We start from the raw sequence: 23,321 nt of genomic DNA on the forward strand, positions 1-23,321 counted from the left end.
TGAGGAAAGATCACATTGTCAGCGCATCTTGCACATCAATACAAAGCGAAAAATCAAATCAGCACAAAAATAAACAGTATATTTCCCTGTCTGCTTCACTTGCAGCCTTGTCAAGTTCTCTCTCAGCACTAAAGGCAATTGAAAACCACTGAAAGTTTTTTATCATTCTCTTAAATGAATGGCTTTAGGCTGGAAATTGGTCTGTACAGAACTGTGCCTTTCCTTCTGGCGCTGCAGTAGTTGTTGAATCAGTTCTCCTCTATCTCTCTGGTCTAACTACAAATATGATTCCCTCCCCCTGCCCCCCAAAAGTGGGATCAGTACTCACCAAGCCTTGTGTAGAGTTTTGGCTCTTAAAGCTGGATATATTTAGGCGACCATATCATGTTCATCACAAAGATTTGCTTTCACAAATATCGGGGGGGATAGTAATACTATAGGCACTTACAGATGTCAAAGGTGTGAGGCCCTGAGTCCTTACAATAATTTGAAGTCTGAAATTAAGAGAGGACAATGTAAGTAAGGAACTGCCTTGGTGGCTGAAAGGGAATTGTATGTCCAAAGAAAGCCTTGGAAAATTACCTTTGAAGTGCGGTCTGTGAAAGAGATCCAACTAAAATCTAAGTATTGAAAAAACTCCACTCAGTAATTTTTATTGGTGGTTTCTGTCTGGTTCCTTGAGAATATCAGGCATTGCCTGGGCTGAACGGTGTCTCTCTCTACAGAAAATAGGTGTACAAGTAAATGCAGGCTCTGAGAAGTATAGTTAGCTGAACAGATGAGAAAGCCAAAAACTGGCAGCAATTTAATTAAAAAGGAACTCCTGATTGATGATGTGCTGGAGAATGCATGGAATGGAGTCTCAGTGATTTCATACCAATGAATTTAAGGTGAGGGAAGTAGGTTTCACAAATTGTACTAAGGTGAGAGTGAAGTTAGCCCTAGGAAATAGAGACAGGAGATAAGAAGCTGTTAAAGGAAGCAGAAGGAATGAGGAGATGGCTATTATTTTTGTGGACAAATGAAAAAACCAGGCTGGTCTTGGCTCTGGAGTCACAGTCTTGATTCTATTTAGTTACTCCAGTGCTCCCTTGGATGCCAGTAGGCTATGCCAAAAAGACTTTTTCCAAAAAATCATCAAGACAAGGATTTGGGAGTTAGCAAGGGCCAGGAAAACTTTCCAAGTAGGCATCTTTTCTATGGTCCCTCTGAGTGAGAGGTTTGAATGCCATGGCTGTTCCCTCTAAGAGGAACTTTTTCCCAGCAACTGGCCCTGATCACACTGACATATAGCTCAGCTGATATTTCCTCCACACTTTAGAAGAATGCAGAAGAGCCTGACAGCTGGTATCAGATCATACAGATGACTCTTTACAAGCTCTAGTTCTTCTCCCAGCTGAAATGTTCCACACAACTGTTAAGGACAGAATGGCTACTTGTATTTTTTCTGTGTGCACTTGCTGAGAAAGTTCTACTAGGAGGGTACAGGCAGTCCTGTATATGTGGTTCCTAAGGGAAATCTGCCTTTCATTTTTTATACCTCATCTGAAATGATGATACCCCATCCCTGGAATTATTCCAGGCCAGGCTGGATGGGGGTCTTAGCAACCTGCTCTAATGGAAGGTGTCCCTGTCCATGGTAGGGGACTGATGATCTTTGAGGTCCCGTCTAGACCGTCTATTCTATCGTTCTATGAAATATTTAAATACTTTTTATTTCTTCATTTTTTAAGTGCATATGACAGACTCAAGGGCAGTTTAGCCATGTTGGTCCTAGATATAAATGCATATTTAGTATGCTTCAGCAGACCCTTCTAAATTTATTTTCTCTCCATTTCACCTATTTTTCCCTTTTCTTCATGACGTTGCCTATAAAGACTTTGTGAAGCTCTTAGAGCTAACTCTGAAAGGAGCAGAGAATGAAATATTGTGGTACATCTTCGCTCATGCAGGGGATGGCCTCTTCTGTGCTGTAGAATTTCCTTTGTGCTGTTCAGACGCCTAAAGTAGAAAAAAAAATGATGCCATAAAAAATCTACCAAGGCTAGAAGGACCCCTACAGAACTACTCAATTTTTATAAAAGAGAAACAGAAGCATTATTTTCTCTCAACATTTTTAGTATCATATAGTTTATTTCTCTCTGTTCCTCAAAGCTTTCCTAGAGTCCTTTGGAAAAATGAGTCACTCTCTCACACACATCAACTTTCAGATACTTTTAGAATAATGTGACTTTTTTTTTTTTAATTTGGGAACTCCTTCAAATGTATGTTTTCTCCTTGAAGGATTTTAAATGCTTAATAATCCCTAGATGTTTTCAAATACTAGGACTATTTAATTAAAAAAGAAAATTCTCTGCCTTTCTAAAGGATTATCAGAAATGCCCATTAATGATGCACTGAAGTGAAAAAGTCATCACAGGTAGAAAGAGGGACTTCTATTGGAAAGAGGAAGTCAATGTGTTTTTTCTCCTTTAATAATTTCCTATGGACAGTCTGGTGATTCTCTGAAGATGCTGTTTATTGAGGAATAGCATCTCACTCGATACAAGGAGTTGTATATGAAACCCTAGAACAAAATTTCTGGAACCTGGTGTTCAAATATCCTCACCCTGAATCTTGTTTAGTTTAAAGATGTCACAAAGAACACCTCAGAGCAACATGTCTGGATCCCTCCTGGATGGCTGTATTTTTACCTGTGCCATTAATTCAATGCCATGACATTATAGGTGCCATATGTTTTTGGCTAAATATGGATGTGTTTATCCTGTGATTATTTATGCCCTGCCATTTAACTCCAAAATTGCCAGTTCTTGCTTCTTCCTGCTTTAGTTCAGCTTTAATTTCTGCTGCATGCTGTGCTGTTTACTTTGGGGTCCTGTAGGCACCATGCAGGACAGATCAGATAACCACAAACTGCATGTTGTGTCTGTGCAGCACTGCAGCTGAAGCGGTTAGGAAAGCCATATGAAACAACAGATCATAGCTTGAATGGTTCATGAAGTAATTTAATGTACTTTGGAGACATCTCCAGAGACTGCTGGTGTTAAATATGGAAATCCCTGCATTCTTTTTCTTCCCCTCCTTTCAAGCTAAATCATCCTTCAAGCTGTATGATTTCAACATACTTGTAGCTTGAAACTGTCTATCATTTCTGCACATGCTGAAAGGTTCAAGAGTTGCCTAAAAAGGCTAAAACTTCTACTTATTCCATCTTTAAACTTGCATAATACTCAGAATTCATCTAACCTCTTCTTCCCACGAGGAATTTGAAATGTTTTGAGAAAAAGGAAGAGAAGGAATTTGGAAGGAATTTGGAAGGAAGGAAGGAAGGAAGGAAGGAAGGAAGGAAGGAAGGAAGGAAGGAAGGAAGGAAGGAAGGAAGGAAGGAAGGAAGGAAGGAAGGAAGGAAGGAAGGAAGGGAAAATAAGGAGAAAACAAAACAGAAAGAAGATAAAGCAGAAATAAGAGAAAGAGAAAGAGAGAAAGAGAGAAAGGGAGAAAGAGAAATATAGCACTTACCCCTTTGTTCATACAACCTAAACTTAGCCTCCAAGGCACCTTTTGTAGCAGAAAAGCCCCAGACTGTCCTTATGCTCTTTAACAGGATCAGTCCTCTGATAACAATGATCTGCAAAAAAAACTTTGCTTTTCCCAGCTGCATTCTAATAGATCCAGTCCATATGTGACAGTATTGGCAAAAATAAATGTGTCTTTCTCTTGTCAGAATGGCCACTATGCTTTCATATACTTCTTAGGGAACAAATTCTGCAATTTATAAGCCAGTTTTACATAGCAAAGATAAATAGTTAACTAAGCTGCAGTATGTCTAGACTCCACACTTCAGCCTGGAAAACATTCTCAGGATTGCAGAATTATTTTGACTATTGAATTATCTGGGTAAGAGTTACTCAAGCTTTTGAAAATATACAATTATACTGAATATTATGCAAGTACAGGCTAGTACAGGTTTCATACTAGACTTCTACTGGTTCATCTTTACAGCTGGGCAATAGTATGATAAGAGTCTTCCTTTTAAGAAATTGAATTGCTTATCCAGTACTTGAAAGAATTCAGATAAGCAGACTGACACGTTTATGTTTATAATCGATTTTGCAGTGTGTCTCATGTAAAATTTGGAAAAGGTTTGTACTATTTTCTAATTCCTGCAAATGTTTGGAATGAATCTTGGGGTTTTATGGATTAAGTCACTTATTGAAATAAATAAAATTACTGAATACATGAGAATAATTTGCAATTAAGTTACCATCATGGCAATTTTCATTAAATCAATTCATTGAAATGAATAACCACTTAGAGAAGTACAGTAGAGAAATGGCATATATACCTCACATCTATAGATAATTAAACACATGCTCAACTTTAACCTTCACTACATTGATGAAGGGCTTTAATGTTTTGTAGAGGAAAAGTTTGGTTTAGCATAGGCGATAAGGGGAAAAAGATGCCAATAAATCTGTATCACACAAATCATGACCACAATCTGAGGGAAGAGAAAAGAAAAGCTGGAAACAATGGATTAGTCTGTATGTTCTCTCAGAGTAAAGAAAGGGGTTAAAAATACTATGTTCCATGCAATGAAAAGACGAGTTAGGTAGTTCCTTATCATCTCTGTCAGCACTAATAATCAGAGAGGGACAAAAGGAAAGAATAGGATACAAGGGCAATTGATGAGTCTTTAGGGGCTGTAAATTAAGGAAACAACTGTGACTTTTGTCTAGGTCATTCTGAGGAAACTATCTGAAGGGATGAAATCGACTAATTTGCCCAATAGGAAACTAGCTAAAACAGAAATAGCAACAGAATCTGTCAGTGGGAACTTTATTGCTTCACAACAGCACTGAAGAATATTCCCTGATTTTGCATACAAAGAAATTGAGGTTGACAATATCTACTGATTCAACTGCTAGCACCTTCCCACTGCCCTCCCCATCAGCTGGATTAGTCCTAAATGTCAAAAGTGTCCAGTTCTCAAAATTTGGCCTGAAGGCTTAAAATAGCAATTAATTTCTTCATTCACACTGCATGCTAATGAGCAGAACTACCTTTTCTACCTTTAATTTTCTACCTTTAGAATTACTTAATCATTAATAGGCTGCCCAATCCTTTTTGTATTTAGTATTGCAATAACAAGAGTATCTCTTATGTTCTTTCATGAATTACAGGAATATTTCTAAATAGTCTAAAAGGTGGTGACAGAAATTCAGACCTATGAATTCTGTTGAAAATTTTTCAATGTCATTGAATTTCTTGCATGTAATAGATCTATTTTTTCAGGCTACAGAACTTGTTAATGGAAAAGTGTGCGTATTTCTGGATATGTATGTTCAACTGCGTACTTGTGGTAGCCTTATTTAATGATCAGGGATATATTTAGGAGTCACCTTCACTTGTCAACACATTTTCTGTTGAACTGAGTCAGATATTTCATACTCAGTTTTGCTTCTAATGAGTTGACAAAGCTCATCTATAAATTTCAAGCTACATTCACGTTAGCTTTTAAAATATTTTTTGGGGCATAAAATTGGCGTTGTTTATGTGTTTCACTTAACATAAATAATGTATCAGTTTATCTTAAGCTGAATAATTCAAATCAAATGTTGGTAAACTATGAAAGCCTTTTTATATGGAGATTCAGAAAGAACCATACCTCCTTTGAGACTTATGCTGAATGTGTTCACTGTGGACCTTTTAACATTTTTTAAAAGATCCTTGTTGATATTATGCATGTCTTTTTCATTCTGTTGGGGGAAAAAATCACTTTTGTTGTTGCACGACAGATGGCAACCACAAAATAAATCATATTAGATGTCTTTGAAATACATCATATGAATTTAAATTTTGTACACAGATGTTTCACAACAAGCAGTGTTTTGCAGAGAAATTTCGGGAGCAGATAGAAGAAAGTATTTAAGTTAGCACGTGCATATGCATACGTATATATATTTATACATAAATAGGTATGTAATGATGCATTAGATTTTCCACAAGAGTAGCAATAGCAGATTATAAAACACTCTACCTGGGAGGCAAAAACGCTTTAGTTTGTGTTTTGAAGTGTTTTCTATACACACAGCAGAGCAAGAGGACAGGAAGAATGCATTTAGTAGGAAACACTATTGATTTAGAACTTGAATCTGAATTTGTTTTTATCAGAATGCATGTGGATGGCACCAGAATGCCTGAAAGTAAAATGAATCTTGAAATATACCTCGTGGAAGTTTTTTTTTTTTCTTCAGTGGAAATCTTTCTAATGCAAATGAACAACAATAAGTATCTAATAAATAGGAAGTACATAAGACGATTACTCTAAAATTTTTGACTGGGTAATATTATTCCAGAATCAACATCCCTTGATTTAACTTTCTTCACAGTCCAAGCTCCTATAATATAAGATGATCTATTCTTTTGGAATGGGTATTCCACAGATATAATTCAACGGTCAAAATCAGCTATGGACCAAACAAAGCCACTAAAACCACTTGAGCTACCTTAAAAAAAAAACCAAAACAAACAAACCCAACATTTCTTTTTCTTTTTTTACCCTTCTTTTATACTTTTGGGTTACTTTTTACCAGAATCAGTTCCTCTGGTGTTTCCTGAAGTAAGCATCACTTTTTCAGCACAAAGGAGACAGCAGCACAAGGAAGAGAGGGAGCAACCAAAGATTGTGACAAGATGGGTGTCTGCCTTCAGTAGACATGACCATAGCACGTTCATGGAGCTAAGCTAAAGCAGCTCCAATTTCAAGGTGAATTAGGGGCCTAAAAACAAGAAAGCAAAGAAATATGAAGGAGCAGAGTGGCAGCATGCAGAATGCACTGCAACTTTTTAATTTTTCTTGTTGGACTATGACAATATTCAAAAGTTAGATTTTTTTAATGTAGAATTTCTAAGGTAGAGGTAGAAAACGTGAGTCCAAGCCAGTAACTTTAGTATAGCTTTTGATGCAGTAAAATATGAAATCGTATAACATCCTAAGAAAATCTGCTCTAAATTCTCTGTGGCCTAATAGTTCAGAACAAAACTTTCCATGTTCATATTTTTTCTCCCAAAAGAATGAAAAAGACATGCACTGTATCAATTAATTTGGTCTATCTGGAGTATTTTGTGACCAATATCAGTTTTCCTGGCAAGATCATGGAGCAGGTTCTCCTGGAGACTTTGCTGAAGCACATGGAAAATGAGCTGATTAGTGTCAACATGGCCCCACTGAAGGCCAGCTGTGCCTCACAAATTTGGTGGCTTCTGTGATGAGGATATAGTTTTGAGGGAAGGGCATCTACCTGGATGTGTGCAAAACATTTGGCAATGTCCCTGGGCAGGGTTTTGAACTACCTGATCTAGTGGGTGGTATGCCTACACATGGCAAGAGGGGTTGGAAGTAGATGATTTTTAAGGTCATTCCAACCCAAGTCATACTCTGACTATATGATATTTCCATGAAAAAAATCTTCTTTCAATTTTGCTCTGTTTTTAAGGCCTTAAATGTTGTCAGCATAACAATTGTGTAAGTGTGATGAGTCTCGAACCATGGAAAACTGATGTTGATTACAAAATATTTCAGATAGACCAAATTAAGAGCAGAAAACATTAGAAGAAACTCTTTTTTCTCCTAAATTACACCATTCTGAAAGATAAAAATGAATAATGTTGTCTGCCTCATGTCTAATGGTATTCCCAGAATTGTTTCACATATCAACAGTTAAAAAAAGACATTTAATTAACAACTGTTCTTTCTCTTTTAAATGAAATCAGAAGCATCCTTATATGCTTAGTTAAGACAGAACCAAATGATCTGTTTAGACTTGTTAGGGTTCAGCAAGACATATTTTGAAACTCAGTTTCTAATTAATGTGGTAGTTGTATATCACACCTGAAGACACTTTCTCAGTGGATTTCAGTGCTCTATGGATCATGGGTAAAGAAAAAAAGATTGCTATTTCAATGTTGAAAAGTATCATATATATTCTATCATTGCAACTGACTTATATCTGCTCACACCTCCTGAGGTTTTAATATAATTTAAAACAAAGCTCATTAAATTATCAAGGACATAGACAAGGAAGGTTACGTGGCCTTACAACATAATTAGAGATATAGAGATATGGTTACTTTTTGAGAAAACAAAGAATATTTGTGACCTATCAGACACCTGTCTATACAGAAAGATGGAGATGGTCTCTTGTCCAAAGTAGCAAGTGACAGGAGAACAGGAAATAGCCTCAAGTTACACCAAGCAGGGTTTAGGTTATCTGTTAAGAAAACTTTCATCACTAAAAGGCTTGTTAGGCATTGGCACAGGCTGGCCAGAGAAATGCTTGAGTCTCCATCCCTAGGAGTATTCAAAAGAAGTGTAGGTATGACACATGCAGAGATGGCTTAGTCATGAACATTGCAGTGCTGGGTTAATGGTTGGACTCGATGATCTTAAAGGTCTCTCTCAATCTTAGTAATTCTATGATTCTAAATGATTCTTTTGGAGAGAGTGTGTTTGTGATGGGTCATACGCAAGAACTTTAATTTGCAAAGCAAAGTAGAACTGAATGCTAAACAGCACCGAAGATATAATACACTGGCATAGAGATAAAACATGCACACTTGCAGAGCAATAAAATCATGTCTACCCACAAAGCAGAAACACCTGTTCTCTGAAAGAGTAACAGTAACTCTGCTCTCGAACTCCCTCTCCCTATGGATATATTAGTTAATTCATAGATTTTTACAATTAATTCTTCTTGACAGAGAACAACCAGGTGCATAGGATTTGCAAAAATTCACCACACTATCTGGCAAATAAAACCAGTAAACCCAGCAATAATAAACTAAAACAGTTTAATATTAAATAATATTAACTTCCTATAGATTATCATTTATCAGCATTCTTAGATGTCAAAATAGCTGAAAAGAGAGATAAATGTTATTATAACTAATATAAAACTGGAGGAAAGAAATGTGGTAGGATAGAAGCTACTTCATAATTAGGAAATACACATGTAAACATCTGACTTCTATATGCAAAAAACCATTATGAGGTAAAACCTAACCAACCAACCAAAACAAACCTGTGATAGGTTTCTTGGAGATGCTAAAGAAGTTTTTTGCACTAGACCTTAACTCATTTGACTTAAAAATCTCTTGTGTTTCATGAAACCTCCAAAAGCTCATTAATATGTGAGATCACTAATTCAAAATAATAATAAAAAAAATCACATGACAGTTTTGATAACACAACTTATTGATAAATGAGTATTGTTTTTTCTGTCAGACAAAGAAAATGGGTGCTATTTTAAAAACAACTGCAGGAGAATGTTACCTGTTGTATCAGACTTTAGCTATCTGATTTGTAAAAAAAGTCTTTTGTTCAATGAATTAGATCAGAGCTTCTACCTCCTACTTCTCAGAGAAAGTTCCTTTATGACAAGTGTACTCCATTGTATTGCCACCTACATAAAATGTGTTTGGAAATTTTAATACACCTTTAGGATGGCATCACTAGACGGTAGCTTTAATAGGCTGCCCAGGGAAGTGGTAGAATTATCATCCTTGGAAGTGTTCAAAAAATGTATAGATGTGGTGCTTAGGGACATGATTTAACTGTGGGCCTGGCAGTGCTGGGTTAATGGTTGGACTCAGTGATCCTTGAGGTCTTTTCCAACCTTTATGATTCCATGATTCCATAATATTTTGTAGAGGTTTATGTGTGGTTGCATTTCTATGACCAAAACAGTGTTGACTAATGTTAGAAGCTAATACCATCCAATTCTATTCCTTAATTCTGTGGGACTATCTGAAATTCACAGATTTGATAAGCATAGCACAAACAGCAGTCATAGCATGGCAAAACCCTTGGTGAGCTTAACAAGTAAACCAAAAACCTTCATTAATTCCTGGTTTGATTGCTAAACTGACTGGTTCGAAATAAAGTATGACTTTATGTTTAAATATATAAAGAGCATGAATTTTCATGCTTAAAACCAGCTAAATATGTATTAAGAATTGTATGTTAATCAGTAAACTATCAAATATAAGTCAAAAAGGTGAGCTCTATCAGGAGAAAGGAAAGGTGTCTGCTGGACTTTGGATAATAGTGATACATATTTCAGAAATCATGGCATCAAGGATACCAGAAGTTCGAAAAGTACATGGCAATAAATGACACAAAATCTGTTGTGATATTTCCATGGAAAGTTATGGACTTATGGGCTATGATCTTACAAACTCAGATCTGCTTGTTGCTGGTGCTTTTCAAAATACGAGGTCCTATTACTTTTCATAAATCACAAAGTAATAATAATGACAGATATCCTCCTCACTAACGACTTGTGTCTTAAAACATTGGTTTATCAAATGTAGTGTTTGAAGATACTGAAACATAGTTCTAACACAAAGTTTTTGCCGAGTTCTTGCATATGTTTCTTTACAACTTCTTAATCTTGGGAAATTGTACAGTGACCTAAACAAAGAGCCATGTATAAAAGTCCTTGTAAAATATGCTATTCATCCATAAATGGATCTCTGTGAAATAATGCATATTATCATCTTTTTATATTACTGTATTTTCCTTTAATCTTGAAGAATGAGTAGAGTCACTGGTTGGGTTCATCTGCCCAACAGAACAAATGGGAAGTGGTCCTTGTTTCATGTTTCTTTTGATACCGAGTGCTGTTCCCACTGCTGAGAAAAGAAATCTTTGATATGCCATCCACACTTCAGAAAGCTGTTGCCTGTTCACGCATCACTCCTAGGAACACTATCAAGCCCTCCAGGCAGGATTGTTCATTCTCCTTGCTGTTTTTACTCTCTAAATTATTTGCAATGTAAATAAGCCAGAACAGATTAATAAATTGTGAGGGACATAGAGGAGTAAGAGGAAAAAAGAGAAGCAATCAGACTTAGTGTGTGATTTTGACTTTGCAGCAAAGATTTTGCAGTCTAAATTACAGAATAATAACTGGGAAGAAATCCAGAAAAAAAGATAGAGGTCCCTACCTGTATTCACAGATTTGTAAGCACTTCCTGCACAAATCAGAATTGTGCAGCATATGATGACTTGCATTGGTTACTCCCTTTAGTCATCTTTTAAATGCATAATAATTAATAAAGAGTTGTGTAATGGCCAAGCAAATATATATTAGAAGGGGTTGTTTCATTCTTCTGTGCACTCTTCTGCTCTGTAGATAGCACCAAAATGGGTAATTGTCAAATTTTTGAGAAAATGTTATGAACTTTTCATGTTCATGACATCATGAGTAGTGGTACTTCACATAAAATAAAATGGAAACAGCCAAAAGTGTTTCAGAAATGATGGTTTGGGGGTTCCGTTCTATCTTTTCTTTGGCCAGGATGGTTTTGCCTCAGCTGTGAGGAAGTGGAGCCTATGGCTGTGTGGGCATGTCTAGGTTGTTACTCTATACCACCTTATCTCATGGTTGGGGGCAGAATTAAGGGATTCTCACTTCTGAGAAGGAGTGGAGGCACGGCTTATGGTCAGGAGCGTAAATGTGGTGAAGGAGATTGGCTTGTGGTTTTTATTTTATGTGGGAGCACTAAATTAGGGAATACCATTCCTAAACCACAAGTTCTCATTATGCTCTTCTGCAACAAAACTGACTATTGAGTAAGGTCTGATTCTAGAGGAATTTGCTATTTAGGTGTTGTTCTCCTCGACCCCCCTAATTTCTCTTGAATTCCTGTACATATTGTTTTTTTTTCCTCGAGTTATCCTGCATTTCGTATGGAAGAGATGTGGTATCTAAAGAGTATGAGATTATGGATAAAGGCAAGGGAGAAAATATATGTTAAGCTATTAACTGTTTGAGTGATGATTTTTATGCAGCTACCAAAGAGAAAGCTTAGCATTTTTCCATGTGAATGGTGTAGGATCCTAGTATCACTCTGATACTGAAGACATCTTAGAAGGTTGGTAGTCAAGTCCCCTGCTCAAAGATGGGTCATCTAGACTAAGATGGTCAAAGATTTTTCTGATTGGGACTTGAAAATATCCAAGGGTAGAGATCTCACAGTTTCTCCAAGGAACTGTTCCAGTGATTAACTATCCTTATAGTAGAAAATTCTTTTCTTTATATCTCTTTAGAAAATCCCTGCTTTAATTTAGGACTATTTTTTCTCTTCTGGAACTTAGCGCAGAGGCTGACCTTGCTTTTCAGTAACCTTCTCTTTGGTACTGGATGATTGGTGTTAGGTTCCCTTCAATCCTGTCTTCTTGTGATGATTCTGGCAAAGGTTTTCCTTCCCCCTATGAATTCTGGATAGTTTCAGAAAATTTGTCATTTGAAGCTTTCCACCACCCAGAAGAAGTTGTAAGGAAATAGTCATGATGAATATAGAGGTAAATAATTCAACACTCAGTCTATATCTACCAATGGGTACCAATAGCTCCAGCTGGCCCTAATGAGATCTGCTGCCAAATGGTCCCACAAGCCCCATATCATCTCTGCCAGTACCCGCCAGAAGTGTGTTGTAGGTATGACTGTGTCCAGATCCTCACAACCGCACCCATGCCTGTACATGGACTCAGTTGATCTGGATTCCAACCTGTGGATCAACATCATGGCCTGACTTCAGATCTGTCTCTTCAGCATGAACCTGCTTGGATATTTGTTTGGGCCTGGTAGTATCTCATCTGCCCTAGTCACTTGCTAGGGGATGGCAGGAACCCTGGCTGGTTTGATCCATGCCCTGTTAGCCCTTGATGCACCTTGACATGGACAAGTGATTTCATCTCGCATGACATCTTTCATCTAAATGGAAGTAAGATCTAGTGCAAAAGGAAGCACAAGTGAAAGCAGAATTGGAGAAATAATTACAATTCAGTAAACCTGAATCTCTTGTTTGATCCATTAGCAATAATGGGTTTCTCTTTTCTTGGAGGTCAGCAGAAATCTTCCCGTTTTATCTGATCAAAGAATTTCTCGTAGAGAAGTCTGTGGCAGGAGACATCCATGCTTTAGGGTGTCCCATGGGACAGTGTTTGCACAGACTCAGCATGTGTGGGAGTCAAGCAGGTGACAACACAATATTCATACTTGGTCTTCTGTGTAATAGTTAAAAGCTGCAATAATGAGATATTATGCATGTGACACTTGGCAAGATATTGTCTGTACAAACTAGCCTGGACTAACAATGTGAGATTTATGGCCAATGAAATTTGTACAGACTCTTGATTTTAACCATGGATCTTTAACAAAATTAATCAAAGCTGTTTGGGGGACTATCTCAACAGCACAAAGCATGAGGAAGTTATATATATCAGGGACACAGACCAGACAGCAATCAGAATTCCTGTTTTCCTGGTATTAATGAGCCACCACATTAGTTATGTTACAATTCTTATAAAGATTAGGAAATGGAACTAAATTATGGAAAGACAGCCACAAGCAAGAGACATGAGGGAGACATCTGAGTAAAAAAAATATGGAGACTCCAGCACTTAAATGATGTGCTGTTTTTGTGTGAACACTTGTGGCTATTTTTTGGGAAAGGAATCCGTTAGTTATATTGTTTTTCAAGGAGTTCAACTTTCTACTACTTCAGGAGTATTAACAATATATTTGGAGAGTAGGAAAAAGCTCACACAGGACTTTCTTTAAATTGGATGTTATTATTTATACATACAGCAAGCAAGCATAAGTGGCTTTTGAGGCTTTGGTCTGGTAGAAACAGCAGCTATTATCCATTATTCTGCTGGAAACATGAACAGAAGTAGTTTCTAGAAAAGCTACCTTTTACTTTCAAATGCAACCAGCAGGAATAAAATCAACTTGCTTTAAAGAACATGGAGACTGTTGATTTTAAGCAGCAGAGGAAAATGCCAAAGCAGCTTAAATCAATAAAGCAGTCTTCTTTATTACCAATGGTTTCAGTACCCTGAGAATAAGGGGGGAGGACAGACGTTTTGAGAGAAAGCCACCTCCTTTAGTTTGGTTGATTAGGACAAAATTTTTACCTTTATCAAAGGAGAACTTTAGTAGCAAAGAATGAAAGTGGAAAACCCCCAACTTCATTTAACTAATTTATTTTTAAAATATATAATCCTCAGAGATCTTGTTTATGATTATTTGCTCCACCAAGCTAGTCTAAGGCATTCAAGGACAAAATTGTCTGATTCAGGAAAATCTCTCTTTAAAGACCTGGTTACTTGGTTAAAAATAACTTCAATTTTCAAGCTAATTAAGATTTATGGGTTTAAATTCTCAGAAGATCCATCCAGTGTTCAAAGAACACGTATTGTGATTTAATGTGGATAGTCTTTACATTTGTGCATAGTGAAGGAGGTGAAGCTTTGTGTGAAGAAGCAAATTCATGTACTTTGCCATGATCACAGTCCAGACTATATTCTGCCAGATCATCTACAGGAACACATCTAATCCATTGTCCTTCTTTTTAACCACTAATGACCTTTTAAGTAGCCTTTTAACTCTTTTTGTCTGTTTAATGTCTTTGTGCTCATTGTGATCATACAAAAGGATATGTTACTTAAATCCATCAGAAATCTAAATATATTATATTATTGAAACTTCCTTTATCAGTCAGTTTTGAAAAGCCCTGTGAAGTTTGCTTGATAACTTACTTCTAGCATATTGTGCAGACTGACATTTCCTAGACAAGATTTCTGTTGCAGTGACTTTTTTTTAGAAAACGCTTTAAAGTTAGTCAGCCTCTAATTGCTCTAATCATCCCACCTGATCTTTTAAAAGTACAGAAGTGATTTTTCTTTCAATTCAACTCAATAAATTAGCATTACAGTTACAATTTTTTTTTTTTAATTATCATGTTTTAGTTATCTGTAAAGCCAGTTTTACAGTGTATAACATGAGTCTTTATCTTTCAGCATTTTCTTTAGGTAACACCGGAGGATTTTTAAATTATTTAACTTGCATGAATCCTTATTCACCCTCCTGCCAAATACATTAAGTGTCAAACACACAATGAGAAGAATATGTCTGCCTTCTCATTGTCTTATCCTCCTCAGCTAGCAATGAAAGTAGGCCATTGCTAGAAAATATTTTGCTCCTGTTATGGTTAAAAGATGGACATTTTATTCTTAATCACAGGATTAAGAATAAAATCATCTTAATCATCAAGGTCTTTTTCAGAGATATGATTCCTATTCTGTATAACTCTTCAGAATTGACTAAATTTTCCTCTACAATTAATTTTGATCAACTTCTACCTTTTATCCTTGATTCAATGTGATTGCAGTAATTCCCTCTGAAGGGTAGGTAATACTTCAAACAGCATAATGTTTTCTTCAACTGTTTCATTAAAGCATTTATTAAAGAATTTTTAGTACTTACGTTGGTATAAATCTGTCTATTAAAAGAGTAGGATCCTCTTAGAGCAGGACAGTCCCACATAAATATATCTTCACATCAATTCTGACCAAGAGATTGTGTAAGAAGGACATATTACATTTGTTTTAATATGTTTCTTGGATGCTGTCTGCATTTAGATCAAGCAGAAAAATAACATTTCCACTTCCATTTACTTAAATTTGAAAGATTATGAATGGCATTCATTTTGCCAAGCACAGACATAAGCAGCAGATCTAGAGATACTAGGCAGCTGTTTCCACTAGGTCATGATTCATAGAATAAAATCAGAATTGTTTAAGTTGGAAAAGACCTTTGAGATCAAGAAGTCCAACCATTACCCCAGCACTGGCAAGTCCACCACTAAACGGTGTCCCTAAGTGCCACATCTACATGTCTTTTAAATACCTGTAGGAATGGTGGCACAACCACATCCCCAGGCAGCCTGCTCCAGTGCTGATCTCATCCTGGTGTTTACATCAAAATTAGGCCGGTCTTAATTTATTTATTTATTCTGTATTTATTGTTAAGGAAAAACAAGGTGGCTAAAAACATAGTATGTCATATATATCTTGTCCTTTTTGTGTTTGCATCTAGTGCAAGAAAACAGAGGAAGAAAAATAGCACATTTTAAAATCTAAATATTTAGTGTAGATACTGTAATCTATAGGATGCTATGACTGACCATGGTAAGGTCCACTTTAAACACAAATAGAATGACTATGCATATACATAATTACTTTCATTGTACTCTACAAAGTCATTATTTTAAAAAAGTATTGGTAGGCTGATTGTGCAAAGTTAATGATAAGAAAGAAAAATAATTACTTATTTATGCTGAGAGGAGTGAATTTACTGCTGGTGCGAGTAGGCAGAGCTTTATTTGAATCAGTGAACAGGATTGTTCTAAAAAAGAAAACCTCTGGAAAGCTCTAATAATTTTTGTCCTGTAGTTCTCAGGGATGGATTAAGCTATAAATTCAATTTAATTTTAATTGCTTTAGGTCTCTAAGGAGCCAGTACATAACAAATGGAGTCCCAGAGGTGAAAGTACTGAATTGGTCTTAGTATTATGTTTAAATGAAACATACAAAAAACTTGCTAATTAGCAGGGACAGAAACTGAAATTATTTAGGATTTTATTTAATCTGAGGCAAATAGCTTTAAATGAAACAATTATCTAATTATACTGTTTTAATGCTGCTGAGATTTTTGCACTTATATATGAAGAGAAGCTAAATGATGCAAATAAGGAGTAAATACTTTATTTCCACTAGAGCAAATACGTTATCATCTGCTTGACCTATGGCACAGAAATTAAGGATGCAGATCTCAATTGCCTAGAGAGATTATACGGAATTCATTCATTGAGCTGGAAATGTTTAATTAAGACATGAATCATAATAAGTACATACACTGTTATGGTTCTATGGAGTCCTATAGAACCTTAAGAGAATATAACAATTCAACAAAATAACAACCCACACTCAGAGCGGTTGCCTTGGGAAATCCATCTGCTGTCTGGGCAACCTACAAAGCTCTCCTGTATATGGAATTGGGTGAAGTTTGACAGTGAGCAGAAAGTTAGGAATTTTCCACAGAGATCCAGATTTTAATGGAAGTTAAATATCAGCATCAGCATCTGATCCCACAATTAGTAAGGGAGGAGAATGAAGAATGTAGAAGGAAGCGGAATTATATTTAGTCAATTAATTGAGCACTTTAAGTATTGCCTGCTAAGAAATAATTTGATGGCTAATTATCAATACTCATGCTGTATGGAGCTACTTTTTCTTCCCATCATTTGGTTCCTCACACTGACTCCACATCTACAGGTACAGGATTGTTGCACATTTACAGTGCACTTGACAAAAAGTTACAAGCCAGGGTATTTTTAGTAGTAAACATTGAAAGAGGGCATGGCCAAAGATAGAGGAATTTCGGGCTGAAAGAAAGACATACTGAACCAGATCAAGATTTTGTCACAAATTTATAGGAACATTATGTTGTCAAATCTCACACTTCTATTGCAGATTTCATGGCTGGAAATGCTCAAGAATTTGCAGCTGGAATATATGTATTTTGGAGGAGATATAACAGTGGGGGAGTGGGAGAGGAAAAAAAAGCAAGGTAATGACAGCATCAGTAGGGAGGACAGAGGTGTATTTCAAGTGACACCAGAACTGTATGCCTGTTGAAAGGTCGATGATATTATAAAATCAGTTGAAATGGGGAAAAAAAAAAAGGAAATCAAGGAACTCATTTTAAAAGACTGTCAAGAAAAGTAGAAGTGATTTAGCCAAAATACTACTTGAAACTATGTTACCAGAAGAGAGTGATGATGCACTGGTAGAGTGTATTTCAGAAATCAAGGTCTTTGAACAAGGGATGAGTCCTGAGAACAACTGATAAAAATAAAGGTGATATAGTCAGAAGGAAGAGCTAATGAGCCTGGCAAGCAAGTGAAGAAATAGTTTTGAGAAAATCTGGCCTGTAGATGAGGAACACCTAAAATCACTGAATTGCTTTCCCTCAACTAGGATTATTTATGCTCCTAAGAAAGTAAGTAGACATGTCAAGTTATTTTCAGAGTGTTCTGGGTTTTGCTGGGGTGGAGTTAGTTTACTTAATGGTAGCTGGTACGGGGCTGTGTTTTGAATTCATGTTGGAAACAGTGTTGATAACACAGGGATGGTTTCACTATTGCTGAGCAGTGCTCACACAGAGCCAAGGCCTTTGCTGCTCCTCACTGACCCCACCAGTGAGGGGACTGGGGGTGTACAAGGAGTAGGGTGGGGACACAGGCAGAACAAATGACGCCAACTGACCCAAGGGATACATCAGACCATATGGTGTCATGCTTAGCATATGGAACTGGGGGAAGAAAAAAGGAAGAGGGCGGCATTTTTACCAATGTATTCGTCTTCTCAAATCACCTTTACATGTGATGTAGCCCCGTTTTCCTGGGGATGTCTGAACACCTGCTTGCCCATGAGAAATGGTGAATTAATTGTTTATCTTTGCTTGCTTGCACAGCTTCTGCTTTCCCTATTAAACTGTTTTTACCTCAACCCATGCATTTTCTCACTTTTACTATTCTGATTCTCTCTCCTACCCCACTGGGGTGGGGGGAGCAAGGGGCTATGTGGACAGGAGTTGCCAGCTGGGGGTTAAACCAAGACACAAAAGCTTATAGACTATAATTTTTTTTGATTGACCATCTTATTTTGACAATCATAAACAATATGAAAGTAACAGTGGAGTCACAAAGAAGTATGTTCTTCAAGGAGATCATCCAGAGAAACCATAGGAGGTCCCGTCAGTTTAAATTAGAAGAAAATCTGATCCAGAATATTAAAGGCTTTAAAGCAAATATGAGAAGACAGAAAAAGCCAAGTATATGTTTTGATCCTGATGTTTGAAAAGTAAGAGGCCCACAGGTGTTAAAGGCCATCAATTTGTTGACCCATTTTTATTTCAGTAGTCATTAGGCTTTGAACTATTGAAGAAAATACTATTAAATCCACTGTAATGAATGTGAATTTATTGCTTAGGTATCTCAAGGTGGTGAAAAACATAGAAATTTGGAGAGATTGCTGATAGAAGGCAGAATGTTAGATAACAAGGACACCGTGGAAAGCAGACTCCAGAAGAAAGGACTCACTTTCATTTATAAGACAAATATGTTTTGAGAAAAGTTACCATGACTAAGCAGTACTGCAGTCTGAGACAGGAGGTATAGGTTGGAGGCATTAAAAATTTACTGTTGGCTACCCTCCAGAGGGTACTGACTGTCACTAAGGGTAGAATTGGCTTACTGTCTGCACAATGTGAACTTTTCCTAATTACACTACATATGCTGTTTGCTGCTTTTTCTTTTATCTTTTCTGCTCTTCATAGTTAATTTGTCACTGTGTAAAAGGACTTTTTTTCCCCCTTCCTGTTAAACAACAGAATCAAAAAGGGCACGTCTGCTACACCTACTTAGTCTCACGAGTGACTGACTTGCTTCAGTAATATGAATTTGTTTTCATCTCTCTTAAGTAATTACTTGACAGTAAAGCTCTTCCTTCACTACTTTAGAAACCTTTCTGGTGTCTTCTGAGCATTGCCTGCATCTCAGGCATATGGCCTTTTCTCTGTAAATGCCCCAGCTTCATCCATTATTGTTACTTTAGGAGACATCCGTTCTTAATCAAGAGAATGCTGTGCAAGGCCATATGGGTTTGTACTTTTTCAGTCAATCCCAACAGCTCTATGCACAAACATAAATTAAACTATTAAGAATCTAAGGAGATTATAATGACTACAATTAGCTTCCAATTTATTTAATAAAATGGATGTTTCCAAAGAAAGGTCATATAAAAGGAACAGATTGCATGTAGTTAAACAAACAAAAAACCAAAAAACAATTAAAGAAAAGAAAAGAAAAAAGAAAAAAAAGTAGTTTGGTGCTCATATCCAAAGGGTGGCAAAAGAAAAGTTTGCTTTGATGTGATTCCAAGGAGATGTCTGGACAAATAGAGAGCAATTTGGTTTCATCTTCTCCTAAGTTTCCACTTTGTATGGAAACTGTTAAATTATCTGGTGGAATTGATGCAAAAACACCCTTAGAGGTCTGCTTACTACATGGAAGCAACCTTAATTGGGTGATATTACTGACATATTCTAGGTTATTTTGAAGCTTTTTGAAATGCATAATCTCATCCCTTTTCTTTCTCTTTTTTATCACAAAAGTCTCCGTTCTTAAACTTACTGAGAAAGAATTTTACATTTTTCTAATATTTTCAAATATCTATTATGCATAGAGGTGATTCTGCATTTACAGACCACCTTCCAGCATGAATGTAAATCCACACCTTTTCTGGGCAATTGACTAGCAGAGTCTGTTTAAACACTGAATTATCTGATCTCAGACAATTGAGTTCACAACATTAGTAGAAATGCTTAGCATAAAATACTGTACTCATCACAGTCCAGAAGTCAGATAATTAAAGCTTTGAGAAATCAGAAGTTTCAAGAGGGCAAGGTGTAAAAGCTTAACTGTGGCAATACCAAAACCCTATGTAAAATGGACTGGAGTCAATGGAAGCCAGACTGAGTGGCCAGATGACTGAAAGCCAAATGTATTCTCTGGTGACAGAATTTGGTGGAATTCCAATAAACTCAGTTAAACTCATGTATAGGAGAAGGCTACCTGAAACAAACCAGCAAAGTTTGTAAGGAAAGGAAATTCAAGAGTGTTTTGTAAATGACATTGTAGCAGAAAAAGAACTAATGCTGTTAATGGCTACAGATTCCTGTGATTAGTTAGAAGGATTACAGACGTCATTAATGCTTAACATTGAAATGGTGTTTGGACACTGTCAGTTAAACACAGATGTTCTTTAGCTAGTGGGGATGCAAACAGATGTGTGATGCAAACAGAGCAGAAAAGGTTATCCATGATGAGGGTACTAGGACATAATTGTTCTCATGTTACTAGTGGGTTGGAAAATACAGACATTAAAAAAAAAAAATCATAACCTTATAAAAGAATTTGCAACATCCATTTTTAAAGTTCAGCCAAGCTGTGTCATGAATGAAATTCCAGAGGAGCTGAATGTCAGAATTTCTGTGAGCTGCTTTTTCTGTTCAGCTTGAATTGCTCCGTCTCTTTGCAGCCTTGGGGATAACCAGGGAAATCCCCACTGAGGACTAGTCTGCAAATGAATAGAAGTTCTGCTCTAGTGTATTCTTCCTGCATTGGTACGTTGTGGTACTGGGATTAGTACTAGTTGTTGGGCTGTTTCTGCTTAAGGGTAGGAGGGACACAATATTCCTAAGGATTTTGCTGAAGGCTGTAAAGCTCTGGTGGGAATGAACAGGACACGAGGAAATTAAAGCCAAGGATTGCAATGGTATTCACTAAACTTTGATGCCTGAGTTTTCTAAAGCTAAATATTTTGTAAATCAGTTTTCAGACTTAGATCCCCACTCATCAGAAAATAATTAACTTCCAACAGCAAGCATAAAATCCAAGCCACAGTTTGCCATATTTTGCTTCCTGGTAACTGACATGATTTAACTCTTTGTTGGCCTTTCCTTTGCTTCATTTTTTTTTTTGTTTGGGTAAGTTATAGTGATTCTGGTGTTTTACACCCTTCCCTTGTAAAAAAAAAAAGGGAATACACATCTTTCTGTGTCATGAGTCCCATTACTATCCATAAACACATTGCTTTTCAGTGCAATAGAAACTCATATTTATTCCCACGCATCATGTATAAAATATATTCCAATTTTCTCATTTCATTTTTCCTGTAACTGCCATTTCAACAGAACTCTCCAGGATTAATTCCTCCTCTCTGTGATCTCAGAGCAGCATTAAATCTTGCATGGTTGACTGAAAAATCCCTTGATGTTTAGCTGAGGGATCTTTCTCATAGAAACCAATGTGGGGAATAACTAACTTTGATTACTCCCTGGGTAGCTGTGCAAAAGCATATTTTGACTCCACTGTGTAAGGAAAAATAAAAGGAATTATTTTATCAAATTAAAATATTTCTTGTGAAAAGCTTGGTCAGCAAATTTGCCTTGGAATTACTGATTCCTACAATAAAATATTTTTGCATCAAATCCTGTTCGTATTTTCAAGAAATGTGTTAGCCCCAATTGTTATGGCAGTACAGAAGGAAACCATATTATTTTCTTAGATACAAGCAAAATAAATCCACTGTCATTCACTTCCACAACACAACTACTTTTTTTGGCAAAGATAGCTTGTGTGCGTTCTTCTCAGTTCTACAACTTTTTAAAATACAGATAGATTAAAATAGCTTTATATTATATATTATAATTTGATTGTCCCAATTCATCCACCCAAGTGGCTGTTTATTTGTGGGTTTAATGTTTGAAAATTCTAATTGAAATCATGCTTCTAATTATTTTGCAGACCACTGCTAAAATTATTAATCGTCACTCTGAACTTGCTGTCTGTTCTCTCTGTCCTTAAACAAATAGACCTGAGTACATGCAATAATGTATCAGTGCTTAGATCTGCCAGATCTTGTTTAATATACCAGTACAAGCAGCCTGTGAGTGCTTTACCTGAAAGATTTCTCTTTAGCTGTTCATGTTTTAAGCTGTGGTTATCTCTGGTTCCTTGAACTGCCTGTTCCCATTCTGATTTACACAGTTGCTAATCCTTGACAGCCCTTTATTCTCTGCTGTAGGATCTCAGTCACAAATACTGTCTGCTAGTGTCTGAAAGACTGTCTTTTGCTTTAGACAACTTCTCTTGATCTTTGTATTCTCCCTTTTCTGCCCCAGTGGATTTCTTTGCATGAACACTCCTGCATTGCTTAAAACTACTTAAGCTATGGGAGAGGGAGTTTTCAGTTCTCTCCCTTGGAAGATAGAGTAATAGGTTCTGTTCTGATTCTGCTCAATTTCCTCAAAACATTTTCTTTAGCCCCATTCTAATGACTGCAAGAAGGCTGTGAGTAGTTCCTGGCTGCCATTGCACTAACCAATCTGCACACTATCCCACCTTTGATGTCATTCCTCCTACCTACTGCTATAGTCAAACAGCAATGAGGAAAAAGACTAAACCTGATGGCATTTGGTAAAAAATTATTTTTTTCCCTCAGCTTCAAAATCCCCAAATTATAATAATATCTGCAGGCTGCAATTGCGAAACACAAGCATCTTTGATGAAAAACCTGGGAGAGGTTCAGAAAGCTAATTCACTGTCATGCTAGTTTTCTACAATGATTTGCCTGAGTAGGACAGTTATCAATCTGAGCACTCTCTAAAGAACACAAAAACAATAGTTAACTACTTCTTGAGGTTTTTGAGATTTTTAAAGTGACAATACAATAGAAATTTATGGGCTCTTTTTGGCTGTCATTTGAAATACCATCCTGCCAGTAGTCTCACAGACATAATCCAAACATGCATAGTGCAAAAGCTGTAAAGGACTAGATCTTT

The sequence above is a fragment of the Aphelocoma coerulescens genome, chromosome 1 (genome assembly GCF_041296385.1).
Source record: "Aphelocoma coerulescens isolate FSJ_1873_10779 chromosome 1, UR_Acoe_1.0, whole genome shotgun sequence".
In the NCBI taxonomy this organism is placed as follows: Eukaryota; Metazoa; Chordata; class Aves; order Passeriformes; family Corvidae; genus Aphelocoma; species Aphelocoma coerulescens.